Genomic DNA, 11,572 nt, shown 5'->3' with positions numbered 1-11,572 from the left:
CAAACAGCCTTGTGGATTTCACTGCAGGGAGACAGCATTACACACACACACACACACTTCTGCTGCTGCTGCTGCGTTGAGGAACAGAAAGCCAAAGCGGTGCCAGCGAGAGGCGGCGTGTGCCTTTAAATTCCATGACCCACTTTTCACAGCTGGGGCTTGATGGCTGGCTGGCTGGCAGCGAGCGCTCGTGCACGCTGCCTTGAATAATTGGGACTGCAAGGTGAATGTGAGGAGAATAGTTAAGGACGGGAGCTTCCCCTCCTCCCCCGATAGCCAGCGTGCCGGGGTTCAGTCAGCTGGCTGCACACTAGCAGATCTCACACCAGCAGTGTCCTCCAGCCGCTGTTGGTCATGGTGTCTCAGAATATAAACACTGGAGTGAGTGGAGACAGGCTGAAATTGAATGTATGTGTAATGAAATTAGACTGGCAGGAAGAGGGAGGGGCCTTTTTTTATTAGCTGTTATTAGCTTATACAGTTGAAGCCTCTGTTTATCTTCAAGGAACATTATAGCAGTAAATCATACCTCTTAATGTGAAAAAGCAGAGCAGACCCTACTGTAAATTTTATGTCTTCCCATCCCCCTCTTCATTTTTCCATTCTCTCTCATGATCCTATATATTCCCCTCCACCCCCCCTTCATCTCTGCTTCTCCTTCACTCTCTCTTCTCCCTTGTGGACGATTCATCACGCCAATACTTCAGAGACAGAGAGGAGAAAATGGGAAGAAATTGAGACTAGAAAAGATAGACACTGTTATATGACCAGGGCGGTAAAGAGAGAGATGAGCGATAGCGTGACACACGGGGCGTGCATCCCCCCCCTGCCGCCTTCAGTTGGGACTGGGAGAGAGATCCCATCTCATCTTCACGGCTACACGAGACAAATGCCGGGGCGACGTGTCACGGTGTTGTGGCCTGCTCGTTCATTCACATGACAGGCAATCCAGCCATACAGCATCACTCATTACTGACAGAGAGAGAAAGAGAAGAAGGGGTGTGTTTTCTTCTGTCACCTCCAAGACACAGAGCTGTGTTTACCTGCTGCATTGTGGGTAAGGAGAGCTAAAATCCTGTATGACAGAAACAGTAGTAGAAACAAATAGAGTGCACTGCCAGCAGAAGTGAGTAGTTTCCAGCCTGATTATGTGTTTTGGACTCTTACTGAATATTTGATTCTACTTCAAGCTTAAGTACAACTAAATCCCAGGGAACAACCTCCTGTCTTCACTTTATAAATACTACATAATACACATGCACATGCTCTACTTACAGTTTGCATGTGTGTGTGTTTGTGTGAAAACCTGCAGTGCATCTCGTGGGAAATCTGTTTAATTTCACTACACTGAGTCCATTCAATTTTCCAGCTCTGTAGACAAAAATGTTACAACTCCTGCTCTCCAAGCATAAAAAAGATGTAGGCGTGTACAACAACACAGACTTTGTTGCCAACATTGACCAGTTCTACTTTTACTGCTGCTGCTGCTGCTGCTGCTGCTGGAGGTGAACACACGCAGAACGTTTGGCTGAATAAATGGGAATTACTTCAGTGCAGGCGCGAGCACTTTCAGGAAGATGAGGTTTAAGGCCTTTTATCTCATATCAACCACAGCATGTGATACAGTGATGCCGACACTGGTGGTAGAGGATTGGTCGGACATGTTTAATGTATAGAGGTGGAAGATTTCTGTACTTTACTTATATAAATCTACCAGACAAACAAGGTTAACAAAAAAGTGCATTTCAAATTGTTGTACAAAAACTATAAAGTAGTGTAAAATTAAAAAAACTAAAAGTGCCTCAATACTGAGTGTGAGTCATTGTTCTTAGCTACTGTTATATTATGTCGTACTAATCAATTCTGAATTCAACTGGATCACAATGCCAACAATCCATTCATAACATGGGTTTCACAGCATGTCATTAGACACATTTATTACACAGCTGTGTTAAATACTTGGTTCGAATTATGGCATTCCGAGGTCTGTTATTTCTTGATAACAGACCGTTGTTATGAAGACTATAGGCTGTTGCTATGGATGCGGCTCTAATCACACAATCTGGAGGACTGACTGCAATCATATTAATGCGCCGAAAGAAGTCTGGTAAATTTGACTTTGGTTTGTTTACAGAGGGGGAACTGCAAAACTAAGGACGGCACATGAAGTAAACAGTAAATGGAACACAGTACAGGATACAGGTGTAAGCCCCTGTGAGGAGTTTTTTGCTGGTTATGAAACAGACTGAAATTAATTCTGATGCCTCTATATGACCCACAAAAGCAAACCAGACCATCACCGACAAAATTGATTCTTTCTATATAGTTATTTTGAATGCCTGAAACCGCTGGCGGGGGGTAGTAGGTCTCAGACGAAGCAGTTAACTGCATGATGCCTTTGTTTACATTTTCCAGGGCAAAAATTTAAAGTGAGTGATACGACTGTTAATTTTATGTTAAAAACCACCACTTAAGCATGTACAGGACAAAATCAGCAAGGAGATAAGCGATATGGCTTTGTCCACAGGGGGCGCCAAAATCAACACAAACCCAAAGGTTCCTCACAGGAGCGAAAAACAGTCCTTTGTGGGGTTATTAGACACTATGGTTGTACATATATACAGTATATAATAATATAGTGACTATATACCGGTAAGTTCTTAAGATGTCAACAGTTTAAAGACATCATTAGTGCTCATTTGTGTTTATTCTATCATTTAAAATCATGAAAGCAGATTGTTAGTTCCTCAGGGATGCATTCATGGCCCACTGTAGATGTTGTGTATTTAATGCTTTATGGTTCAGCAGCAGGCCTACACAACACGATAAATGCCTGGATTTACGGACAGTGAGCACTGCTGTTATAAACATAATGTAGACAATACCCCTGCGACCACCCGAGGGATTAATAGCAAGGATTTAGAATTAATAGCACCATTTACTCGGGTCGCACAGCCATATGTCTGCTGGCCTGTTTGTGTGCGAGCTTCTCGTTTTTTGGGGTTTGTTTTCTTTGTTGCGATTGGCTCTTTCTTTCTACTCAGAGGGATGAGATTGGTCTGCTGAAAATGATCTCATATCTAAATACAGCATGCAGTGTACAGCTGAGTGTGTGTGTGTGTGAGTGTGTGTGTGTCTGTGTCTGTGTCTGTCTGTGTGTGTGTGTGTGTGTGTGTGTGTGTGTGTGTGTGTGTGTGTGTGTGTGTGAGCTCAAGGCAGGGCAAGTCTATTTAGACAACACGGGGGGGATCTGTCTATCTGCAGGGGGTGAGTTCAGATCATTCTCCTTTATGCCATCTGTTTCTAGTGAATTATGTAGAGACAGATAATTAAAGAGCCTATTAGCACTATGCTACCAGAACAATACAGCCGGGCTTAGTGCCCTTACATGTGTTCAAACAACAGGAATGTGTAACAGGAGATAAACAAGTTAGAAGTACAAACAGTGTGGTCTTATTTAAACCATACACAAAAGATCTCATCCCATTAAGAACTTATCCCAGGAACAACATGGCCTTAATTCACCTCTACATAACAATGACCAATAACAAATCATTGAATATATCCATCTATCTATCAGCATCTGCTATTCTAAATGTCTTTTTTTATCAGCAAAAATTACGATTAGGCTTAAGAAGCTGCTCATAATTTAAGCCAATGAAACGACTGATTTGTTGCTATGGAGAGTAGGTCCCGTCTGTCTGCTGCCTAAAAGGTAACATGAGGATAAAGACACGGGGCGACCGAGACAGAAGTAGAGACAGAGGCGAAAAGCCAGACAGAGCCTGCCTTAAAGGAAAAGTGATGAGATAAAGGAAGGGAAAAACAAGTCCAGGATACAGATTAAGCTGAACTGTGTTGTAAGGTCATGGCATTGTCTCTTAATCGTCTGCTTTAATCTATGAAAATACAATTAATTAATTACCAGAGTTTGTGTGATTTTACCATCCTGAGAACATCTGCAAAACATCTGCAAAACTGAATAAAAATTCATGTTTTCAGTCGTGAAAATTTGCAGCTAAGCTGTGAACATCTCTCACCACCACACTGACATCTGCTTGTGTGTGTGTCCTGTTGATAAGATGAGTGTTTTGTAGGTGTCAGTGCGTTACTATCGTCAGCACAGCAGCATGTCTCTGCAAGCGGGTTCGTGATTAATTTCTGAAGCCTATGCATTGTTTACCTCATTATCTCTTTCATTTTCTACACTTGCTCAGCACTTTTTAATTAGCTGCCGTGCCTTCAGTAGCAGTCAGAAATATTGCAATTACAGGTGAATTACATTTGAGGAGTTGTTTACTCATTTAGCCAGAGACTGTCAATCAAATTTGATTTAAAAAAAAAGAAAGTACACAGTCCTAAAGAAGCAGATTTCTTTTTTGGCAGGGTGTTAGGGTTTTGAATAAAATTGTTGAATATTAACTAACAAAACTGAAACTCATTGTTGCTTCTCAAAGACCCCCTCCAATGAAAATCAAGTGTTTAACCTTGAAAACATCTCCATGTGGTGTTCTTCATGTGCTACAAGACATATCAGGGACAACATCAGCAGTCATCTCCATGGCTGGGCCTGTCTGCTTTTAAACTGCTGTGTACCAAGGACAGGCTGAACAACACGTTTTCAGATTGGCAGGTTTGCGACGTCACAAACCTAAGGAGCCAATCCCGTTAAAGGACGGGATGACACTATGCATATCATTATGTGCAACTTATGGCAACGACTTCAGCGTTGCGCGAGCCAGTTGTAACCGTCATCGAAGTCACTATTGACTACTAACGTTAACATTACTACTAATTACTACATTTCAAGCTAGCTAAGTCTCAACAAGTTGCCACTACACGATGGCAGAGACGTGTGTTGTTTTTGCAACAGAGGTGGCGGTTGGAAATTTGTATAGAGGGCAGGGCCTGTGCAGATTCAGGAATTTTTAATGAGGGAGAAGAGGAGATGCATTGGGAGGATTTTTACAAGGCAATTAAATGTATTTTGCAGAAAAAACATATCAGACAATTTATTATTTCAAGCAGAGCATTTTATATGTCTTAAAACATGACTGCAGCTGCTCTTTAAGTCATGAATATTGCAGAAAAAGATTTAAAGGAAGGAAGGAAGGAAACCGAATTTTGGGGGATTTAATTCCATGTTCCTCTGGATATAAATAGCTGCAGTTTGTCACTGGATTGTCGATCGTGCTTGTTAAACCAGCTCGCTTAATCTAGAAACTTCAGCCAGATTTTTCCCCGGCCCATGCTCTGAATCCTGTACCAGCACACGCAAACACACGAGAACACAAACTAATCCAAATAAATCGCAGAGGGGGCATAGAGGCCGCTTCATCTCAAAATCAATCAGTTCCTCGATCTGCTTATTCTGTGGCCGCCCACCCCCAGTCTTAGCTGATCTCACGTGCAGAGTCCTGAAAGTTAAATGCAAATGTCTGACATGCATTCTCTTTAAATCTTGTGCATTTTAGGTAAAGGAAAAAACACACACACACACACACACACACTCTCTCTGCCTTTCAGCTGGTTAATACTCTTCCACTGTCCACTGTGTGGATTTATCCCTGTGTGGGGAGAATCTCAACATCCCTCTCCCTTGGGAACCAATTACAGACAGTTCAGACCAGCTTTCATCATGCACATGTGAACGTGGTCAAACACACATGACCCTGAACATTACCCCAGGCTTGAACACCCCCTACCTCATGACCAACCCTTCTAGGCTTCGGACACAAGCAGCCAAACAGAAAAGAAAACCCAGACATCAAGTGCAGGCACAAAAACAGACTATTACAGAGGAGGAGCAGGGGGTGTCTTTGTCTGGAGGGGTTTAATCTGAAAAATAAGTCAGGGGGATGAGGGGCTTTGGTTAAACAGGCTGAATGAGGAAAGTTCCCTGTTTGCAATCAGCATTTTTCCCCATCCTTTCTATCTCCCACCATGTCACCACAGAGATACCCAGAAGTGTGTGTTTATTTCACTGTCATGGTGTGTAAGTCTGGGTGTGCATACCTGCGGGCCAACACTTCCTCCCTCCACCTCCTCCATCAGAGGAATTGCCAAACAGCTGGTTGCCATGGTTGCAGGTTTCTGCGCGCCAATCAGTAGCCATTTTTACTGGGGGTCCAGAGGGGGGTGAGCCTGCACAGTCTGGCAAACAGCAGCGATATGAGGGGGAGATTAGCATAAATTCAGCCAGGAACAGTAAATCCTTACTCAAATATCACTGGGTTACTTCAAATAATGGTCTGTTTTATAATATCATGTCTCACTTTGTCTAATTGAAATGCTTCGCTGTTAAGAGGGTAAAAACGCTCTTTTATTTATTGGCATTTTGGTTACGAACACCATATGTTAGTCGCTTGTGAATTAGTGGTAATAACGGATACATAAAAGCTACTGTTACTCATGCAGAAATATTCCAGGCACAAAACAATACCTCATTAATTTATAACACTTCTGCAATTAGCTGAATCTTGTGAATTAAATATCATATTGATGTATCAATGAATACTAATGAGACACTAACCCCCATAAATGGAATGAGTGTAGTTTTGATGAGTCAAAATATAGTAATGTAAGAAGAGCGCTCCCCCTGCTGGTCATGCGGGGTAACTGCAATACCTACAACAAAACTGGCTTATCATTGGTCGGTTGCAAGTTTTTTTTTTAATTATTATTATTTTTCATTCTATAATGGATGTCTGGTAGAACCACAGGTATCCTAATTAAGTAGTTTTATGCTGAAAAATAAGAATTTAATGTATTAAAAAGCCTTCGCATGTGTCAGCCAACACTGTGTCGCTCTCCCACTTTCACGTTCTCCTTGTTTCCTCAAGGAGTAGGCCTGGAATATTAATGTCATTATCAAAGGCCACAGTAGGAAAAGCACAGATATAGGCTAAACAATAAAGGTTCCAATGTCTTTATTAAGCGGCTTTAGTTTAAGGGTTCTGGCTTTTTCAATGATTACAAGTCAAAATGTCTGCTGAAAACACCTGTGAGGTCCTTTAAGGTATGTACATGTACACACATGAATTGTGTGCAATTTAAAACATGAATTCCTTTTTAAATCTAGAACTGGTTCTGACATCAAGGGTACTGTATGTTATAACACTGCAAGAGGTTTTTCTGCACTTATGAAATGACAAAAGAAATGAAACAACTGCTTCAATAACTGTATGAAGTGTTAAAGTTTGTGTTATATCCTATGGTGAATATGCTTTTATAGTATAGTATTTTATAGTCTAAAATGTGAATATGAATGAGGAACATTTCAACAACTCTAATTTGATATTTTTTTATCTTCGAGATGTAATATACAGCGATTAAAATATTTGAGCTTAAAGTACGAATAATTTTAATTTCTACTGTTTATTTGAAATGCCAGAACTTTGCTGAGCTAAAAAGTAGGCTATCATATAATTCTTGTAGGATTTGCCGGAAAAGCTAAATTCCCGAATTTTTAAAAGCCTTGGGATGCCTTTCTTAAACCTCTAGTAAAACATAGTTCGTTAATTTTTGTTTTTGTCTTCATTTGAGGCCTTTTCTATTTAAAATATTCAGCTTCTCCTTTCTTTTCCTGGACAGCAGCATATGTGTGTGTTATGAATGCAAAGGCCTACTGCATGATTTTAATATTTGATTTAAAATGTGAGAGTTGTGATTCCTCTTTTTGGGCATTAAACAAAATAAATTGGTTAATAAATGTGATGTAGGCTAATGTATGACAGTTGAATGAACTTGCATAGCCATCAAGTGCAACAAATTACCATAGCAATCATTTCATTAGCCTACTGATACCCGTATTGCCAATAGATGTCAGCATAATACTCAAAACAGACCTCAGACATTGCACTTGCACACCTTTCCCTAACTCATGTTTATTTAGGAAATCTTCTTCAGGTAGTAGGACTACGAATATTATTTGTCAGTCAGAGTTTAACAAGCTAGCAGCAGCTTTCTTGGCCAGGTAGGCAAACCAACCAAAGCTACATGATAACAGGCAAGGATTTTAGGGTGCACTTCAGGGCAAAATCAAGTCTGACGGACTGAGACTAGAGTGTGAAACGTTTATTCTTTCCTTAGTGTGTGAATAACGAGCACTATTTTCAGATTATTGTACTTCTGATAATAGGTATTAGCCCGTGTCGTCCCCCACCTGTCCGTGGGAGGGTGCCCGGTCTGGCTCAGAATCAGGTCCCTCGAGCTCCTGCAGTTGATCCCTCTCAGCTGACGTCAGGAGAAATGGCGGACCAGGATGGCAGCGACGCATCTCCTCCAGAGTCCCAAGGTGAGTTTATACCGACTGAAAAGTTTACTTTAACAAACTTTTATCACGGACGAGTTGTCATTCAACCTATTAGTTACTGCTCGGTGGATAAGCTTCGGTTGTTGTCGGTGTTTTAACGCTGAATTCTCAAGAACTACTGGGAGCCGGGTCGGTCACGGGAGTGGGATTAACTATCAACCGACTCACCCAACCGGTTGCTTTACGTTTTCTAAACACCACCTGTGTTATAAAGTACACGAGTGTTTTCAGTTTTACCTTTGTTACTGTTGTTCAAAGACATTTTTAGCTCCTCATGCGGGGACAGACACCTGTTGCTGACATTTCGTCAACTCGTCGAAATGCTCCTCCAGCAGACGTGACAGGTGAATTAATGGACGCGAGCAGACGGTAGAGAAGGAGCGAGCTTTATTATGTGTCTTCAGGCTAAAAGTTTCTCAATTTCTCGCTTTAACTGGAGTCGTTAAGCATTTATATCTGTCTGCAGTTTGGGCTGGTTTGGTAATTCCCTAAACTTTTCTCGAACACCTGACTGCCGCACACCTGTGACCTAAACTGTTCATTTAAGGTGTCATTTTTAAGAGTAACTTGAGGACTGAAAATGGCCACTCATAGCTTCACAACATAACATTTTTTTAGCAACATTTGTTAACTTTTGTCTGGTGTTATGACGTTTTAATTTATATATGTTATACTGTATAAGACTAAACTGAGAATAAAATGGTGCTCGGCTGTGTTTGAACTGCTGTCAGTCTAATTATTTGCTGTTCAGCGGAAACATCAAACAAAAGGCCTCTTATCGCCAGTGGTGTCGCTAAAATCAAAGACACAACCATATTGTGGATAATCTCCTTATTGTAATTCAATACTGATGTGTCTGCTGCAAATTATGTTGTTAAAGCCTGTGTTGTACCTCTGGCTATCCTTCAATAAGGAATGACACAGCAGGTGCTTTGTATTAGCTGTTAATGGCTGCTGTGACATCACTGATTGGATGTTGTCAGCTGTGTGACAGAGTCATTATTTCCTGAACTACTTCTATCATAGCAGCTTTCTCCTGTGAATTGGGGGCTGATGATACCTCACACACTTGCCCCTATATGCTCTACAGTTTGCTGCTGAGGTTTTGGCATGCAGAATTTGGGGGGAAAAGGGAATATTTAAACTATTGATTGACATTTTTTTCAGTTGTTGGTTTGTTTCAGTTTATTTTACTTTTAAATACGTATCCCACTTTTTTTCACAATATTGTTGGTACACAAAATGGTGAATTTTGAGCTTAGCCCTTATGAATTCAGCTTCCAAATTCTGCGTGGTTATTAGCTATCCAAACATGTTTGAGAAATGTGCTAGCTGTAAATCTGCCATATAGTGTGACATGTGTGGTTAGTCTAATCAGGATAAGTTTGCTCCGTAGTTAAGCTACACAAACACAGACTATAGTTAAGAGTCTGGGATCAAAGGTTAAGAATGAAGAAAATATGTGTTGAAGAGACTTTTGTAATACACAGTGTAAACACAGTTGTAAAGCTACGGGATGACATCAGTGTTTTTAGTGCTAGCATTTATTCAGGAAGCCCAGTTCAGTTGTTAATAGAATTGCTGATTAACCTACAAATTGTTGAATAAAAGGACTAACTATAAACCATACAGCTTTGCCATTCTCATCTTCTTTCAGCTTTCCCACAAATCCCTTCCTAAGTTAGTGTATCAAATGATGCTTACAAGCTTAGTAGCTGTCCATGCACAGCTTCCTGTTGTGTTATTTTATGTAACATACACAATCCAATGCACCTCAGATCATAACAGTGAAGCGGGCTCTGGTGTTGTGTCCAGCTGTATCTCAAATCTGCCATATAACTATCGAAATAATTGACCCACATTATGCCTGCACAAAACTGCTGCTTAAACCTTTTTCCCACTGCAGTAAAACCAGTCGTAATATCTCTTACGATATCAGCTGACCAGTCGATCTTTTACGGGTCGCTTGTGTGAGACACCTCAGAGCTTGGTCATGTTACCAGGTGTGAATGTGTTGAAATTCAGCTCTATACTTGTAGTTAAAGGCAGAGTCTTTCCCTCTATTTACCTTTTAATTAAAGGACACTTATTTGCATTATGCTGATGTGTTGACCTTTAGCCTATACTGAGCTCTGTACTCTATGTACTCACAGCAGTATTGTCCACACAGGCCCTGATTCACCTGCAGCACTGGCATGATATTCTTTTTGTTTGATTGTGTGAAATGTAGGGTTTGAGGTATCATCATTTGCAAAATCAAATGATACTGAGTTGTTTGGTCAGTGACTTCGTCACTATTAGTTAGGCCTGTTTGTATTACAGCTACAATGGAGACAAACCTCCTGTCTGTGAGGGACCCTGCATAGGAAACGATTAGCTTTTAGCTTTAGCTTGCTTCAAATCAAACTGATTATCATGTACAAATCCTGAAAATTGTCAGACTTAAACATTTGCATTCATGATTTTGCTGACATTGATGAAAAGATCCTGTTGTGTTCTGGGCAACAAGAAAACAAGATGTACTTCATTATTATGTTTGAGCTAAAAGTTCAGCCTGTGTGCACTCACTAAAATAGCTGTTCGTCATTTGAATTAAAAGTAACACTTTGTATAAATAAATGGCCGAATGTACCTGTGGTAATATTTCATTCTGTTCCCGTGTCTGTGTCTCTCCTATAGTCAATAGGTGTGAGAAGGGTGTGTAGCCCAGCCTATCCGGTTCAAGTCTGAGTGTAGGATTACAGCAGTACTCTATCCTGCAGGGACAAAGATCAGATTGCTCTTTCATGAATAGCATGTGTTCCCTGAGGAGATGAGGCAGCAGGTTTTTGTCTTGAATTCCTTTACATCATACATATTGGATGTGTTGTTTAGTAAATACTCTAACATGGTCCATATTAGGCTACTTTTACAGCCAACATATATGTCAATGTAACGCAATCTACAAGAAGATGTCCACCTGTAATGGGTTTCAGCCCAGGTGTCTAGGTGTCCAGGTGTCTCTCGTGCTGGTTGTTTGATCTCTGTGTGTATTTGCGCTGGAAGATGTGAGATAAGCGTGTGCATGCCTCATGGCTGTTCAGGCCGATGTTTGCACTCGTTATTGGACAGGCCTCCAATGATGTGTCCTGTGATAGCTGTAATAACTTTATTGCCACATCATTCCTCTCTGCCTTCATGGCACCTGTCTCTGCCAGGTTCAAAGACTCAGCACATGTCCTTTTATGTCCTGCTCTTTCGTCTGTGGTGTTTCTGCAT

The sequence above is a fragment of the Semicossyphus pulcher genome, unplaced genomic scaffold (assembly GCF_022749685.1).
Source record: "Semicossyphus pulcher isolate SPU_LCO1_2020_fin unplaced genomic scaffold, fSemPul1.0.p SCAF_11, whole genome shotgun sequence".
NCBI classification, from domain to species: Eukaryota; Metazoa; Chordata; class Actinopteri; order Labriformes; family Labridae; genus Semicossyphus; species Semicossyphus pulcher.
Note: the sequence above shows the minus strand (reverse complement) of the source record.